We start from the raw sequence: 5,312 nt of genomic DNA on the forward strand, positions 1-5,312 counted from the left end.
GGCTAAATACCTTCTATACATCCCACTGAAAGTTATCATTGTTGGGAATTAATCTTTTAATTAATTAATTTCGGGTCAACTTGGAAGTATGGAAAATGTTTTTTTTTTTTGGTCAAATGAGTTTAGAAAATGGGAATATTTTTAGAAAATATTTTCATTTTTAGTGTTTGACTGAAATTTAGAAAATATAGCATAACTTTTTTTGTTTCGCTAAAAGTAAAGAAAGAAAATGTAATTTTTTTTTTGTTTGGCTCATATATTAAAAAGCATGGATATAAAATTATTTCTTATAAATTATTAATTAGTTTAATGATGATAATTACTTTTTTATTAAAATAAAATTATAAATTAAAATTTATAATAGTTATAAAGATTAATAACAATAAAAAGCATAATAAAAGGATGTAAATAAATAAATTTTAACTTCTTATTATTATTATTATTATTATTATTATTATTATTATTATAAGGACAAGGAAAATTTGACGCCACTACTCGAGAGTGCGCACTAGTTATCAATTGTATTATTATTATTATTATTATTATTATTATTATTATTATTATTATTATTATTATTATTATTATTATTATTATTATTACTATTACTATTATAATAATACATTTGATAACTAGTGCGCACTCTCGAGTAGTGGCGTCAAATTTTCCTTGTCACTAAAAAAAATACATAAATTGATAAATATAATAGTAATTATAAACTAAACAAATTTATGAAAATAATTATTTTTGTTGGGATGTAGGCCGAGCTAGACCAATATTTTTATTGTTTGGTTCTATCCATCTAAACTCATATTTTATATGACATTGAAAAATGTAATAACACTGTACTTAAGAAATTGAAGAACAAAAATTAAATTTTTTTTAGGCCAAACCAATATTTTCGTTGTTTGGTCCGGTCTAACCTAATTCATATTTTGACCGGATATTGATAAATATGATAAGTTTAAACTAACGAAGTTGAAAAAAAAAATGAAATGTCTTTTTTAATAGTTGGGCTATAAGTCGGGTTGGGTCAAGATGTTTATTGTTTGGTCTAAATTGATAATACACATATTTTAACTAGACTAATACAATCCTATTTAAATAATAACTATGGCGACTTGGCCCGCCCATTTAACACCACTCAAAAGCGGAGAGAGAGAAAGAACTAAATATAAGTTAATACTTAATATAATAAAATGTATTTCAAGTAAAAATCTCTAAAGACATCTTTTATTAAATTGAATAATATTTTTTCGAATAATTAGTATTTTTTAATGATAAACAAACACGATTTAAAAAAAAAAAGGAAAAAGTGTCAAATAGGTCACTGAACTTATCGCTTTTGTGCAATTAGGCCATTTAACTTAAAAAGTGTGCAATTCAACCATCAAACAAGTAAAATTTGTGTAATTGGACCATTTTTACAAAAATTTTCTGGTAAAATCCAATTATATTACTAACGTATATGTATTAAGAGTGACATTTTCTTCTACCATACTAGTTGGGAGTTAATATTGAAATGTTTTTAACTCAAATTGAATTAAAAAGTTTTGTAAAAATGGTCCAATTGCACAAATTTTTCTTGTTTGATGGTTGAATTGCACACTTTTTAAGTTTAATGGCCCAGTGGCCTATTTGACACTTTTTCCAAAAAAAAATAAAATTCCAAAGGTCCAAATGACTAATGTATAAAGAAATTTGGAAATGTTGTATGTATGTTCACGACAAAACTTCTGCAACAGTAAAAGATAAAGATAGGAGGAAAAAGACGGAGGCAATTCCTAGGTGCTACTGCTGATCTGAGCACTGAGCACCAGCATATGCAGACCAAAATAAATCTAGTTTACGCTTTTGTTTCTTTCGGATGTATACTAAGAAAATACTATAACCTCATTTTTTTACTCTCAACTTTTATTTTACATACAAAATTTTGATATAAAATTTATATAAAAAATAAATTGATCAGTATTCGCTACATTAAAAAATAAAATTTAAAGAGCATATGTAATCAAATTTGTAAACTAATGAGCTAATGGGGGTCCATACGTAAGACGGGACCTTTCAATGTTGTCGTGGGCCTGCTCTCTTCCTCCCCACCTTCAACATCACAACCCTTCTTTTCCATTACTCATTCATCCATTTCACTGCCGCCTACTCCTAACCCCTTAACCTCTCTCGTCTTATCTGCATGTTTTCTTTCTTTTTATTTTCCTAAGCTTTTCATATTTTTTTTTTAAATTCAATTTAGGAATTCTAATACAATCCCCGACAAAATCAACAATTTAGATAAGTTAGTAAATGGTTTATTAATGCAACTGCAATTCCGAACGAAGGCATATTGGATGCAGCTCGTAGTATGAGCTTAGTTCACTAGTTTAGTAGGTAGTATTTAAAATAAGATATTAATGTTTGAACTTTGGCAGTGATAGTGTGGGATTATGCTTAAAGTGGACAAATTTTTTATGCGCACCGGTAATTGGCCATGTCCATTGAGTCATTGAATCACCTTGATTTACATCCTCCCAAATGTTCTGTCGGACCGAAATGTGAAAACCCTTTGGATTGGAGATTTAACCTTTTTTAGAAGTATATTGAATGCAAGCGAATTAGTACAATTTTCAAGCACAACGTAACCAAACTTATTAGGGAAAAAATGTTAACATATATAGGACCATAATGGTGTATTTAATCTTAATTTAATGCCCTGATTTTGTATTACTCCGTATATTTTATGAAGTTATACACTTGGTAAAACATAAAGTATATACAAGCAACTTAAGGTTGATTTACTTTCTTGTTGTCCTTTGTTATTTAGGATTACAAGGTAGAGTTTATCTCTTGTACATTACCCAATAGTGACGGTAAGTTTAAATTTCTCTCACTCAAAAAAAAAACATAAACTATAACTTTATAAAACATACATACGGCATTGTAGCCTCACATGACTAGTTCAAGTAGTAGAAGTAGACCACCGTGGCTTAAAGTCATCACACCAGCAATAGCAGGGTGGTGGTTTGATTTGTCATTTTTATTTATAATTTTTTTTTCACTTTTGGTCTCTTGAGTATTGTATATCTTTTCACATTTGTTCATTAATTATCAAATTTTTTACATTTGGTGTGTGACTATCAAATTCCTTCCAAAGTTGGTCCTTATAATTAATTTTTCATCAAACCTAACTTAATCAAAATCTCTCACATGACAATAACGTGAGTTTTTTAAATTTAAATAACTTGTAGATGACACAATAAAATATAATTTTTTAAGTTAGCGTTCATGAAAATCAAACAAGATTGGTGAATGGCAGGGATTTGATAGGCAATTTCAATTAAAGTTTGAATTAATTTTTTTGTTTGTTTTTTTAAAAAATTCATTCCTGCTGCCGTCTCTCCTTTCCTTTTCAATCTCAATTGCACTTTTATTTTTGTTTTTTTGGAATCTCAAACACTACGCAAAAGTGGTATGATGAAAAAGAAAAGGGTTGTATGTGTAGGATAAATCATCCTCCCTTGGCTTGTATGTGTAGAGATAAAGATGGTCCATCTTCTTTCCCCCTTGCTTTTTGTTCTTTCTATCAAAGCTCAAACAGCTATGGAATGTCTACTAGATGCTGTTTCCCACATTATTATCTCTAAATTCATCAAACGCTTTTTTTTTTTTCTCAATTAATTTACTTTACATTAATAACCTTACCAAATTTTCTTTTTAAGCAATTCAATAATATGCATTTAGATTTATCATGTTATCTAAGATAGTTTATAATATGTCCTTGGCGCCATAGTGGAAAAAAAAAAAAAATCAAATGAAGAACGAAGGAAAATGACTGAAAAAAATCCTTTAAAACAACCTAATTAAGATCAAGGATCATAATGTATTTGGAAACTCCATACAAGGAAAAACAGAACAAAATTACTCCCATATATACCCCCGCTATTTAACTTCTTTTTTTTTTTTAAGAAAAAAAAAAGATTAAAAAAACATCAAATCTTAGGTATCAGATCTTGCCCATTGGACAACCCAGATTAAACTACAGGTTTTCACCTGGGAAGAGGTTCTCATATGATCCTATATATATATATATATATATATATATATATATATATATATATGTATGATCTTGCCTATTGGACAACTCAAATTAAACTACATGTTTTCACTAAAGAAGAGGTTCTAATATGACCCTCTCTTTTATGTGTGTGTGTGAGAAAGAGAATGAGAGAGAGACGCGTAAATAATTCAAATTAAAATCAAGAATTACAAATAACAAATAGATTTTAGATCATATAATACATATTACATAGCAATTAACATATATAATTTAATAAATGATGATCATGATTTAGATTGTAAAAAGGATGATATACAATCTACTTTAACGTAGAAAATGACGACATACTTTGTTGGCTTTAATGCTTTAAATTTTTTATTTTTAATATTCATTGAGGTTGACCTTAACATACAAAAGATTGCAGGCATGCATTGCATGCATGAAATAATAAAGTAAAAGATAGGTGGAGGTCAAGCCTAAATGGAATCCTAGGATTATTATTAATTTGCGGTTCCTAAGCATATACATATACATATACTCTTGTATAGTTGTACGTATCACTCTTGGATTTTGTCAACTTTATGGCCCGGTTGAGAAGGATACATGAACCCATATGTTTTGACAGTTTTTTGACTTTTGTCTTGCTTTTTCTTCACAACATAACATCTTACTATATCCTGCGTGCATTCATAGCTGGGCAAATATTTTTAATTTTTTTTGTCACATGAAAAAATCACAGCTACTTACAACTCGACGGTATGCACGGAATAAATTAAACCCGACTTCTTAATAGCCCACAAAAATTAAATAGTTTTTGACACATAAAACATAAGCAATTGTTATACCATGAGCCATGGTTCATATTACAGAACCCTGATACAAAAATTATGTACCTTCAGTTAACATATTTTATACTTACAGTTATCTGTATATGTAAACAAATAATTTGATAATTGCTGACACATAAGAGCATCCACACCAATGGATAATGGGTGATTTCTGGAATAGTGTTATATCTGTAAGATCAAGTTATTGGAACAGTGGAATTTTTTTTTTTTTTTTTTTTGCTCTCTGCTGTGCGACTTTCGCGCACAATAGGCACGAAAAATTCGCTAGGCGCCTAGTGTAAAATTTACAATTCCGACAGTACTACTTTGGTTAAAGACATTAAAGTTAGGTGGTTTGTCTAGAGTCCACTGTATATTATGGTGAACTTCACCATCGATTGAGGCGGCAGAGAATATAATAATAATGCTACAAATGA

This window comes from Ipomoea triloba, chromosome 10 (assembly GCF_003576645.1).
Source record: "Ipomoea triloba cultivar NCNSP0323 chromosome 10, ASM357664v1".
Classification (NCBI taxonomy): Eukaryota; Viridiplantae; Streptophyta; class Magnoliopsida; order Solanales; family Convolvulaceae; genus Ipomoea; species Ipomoea triloba.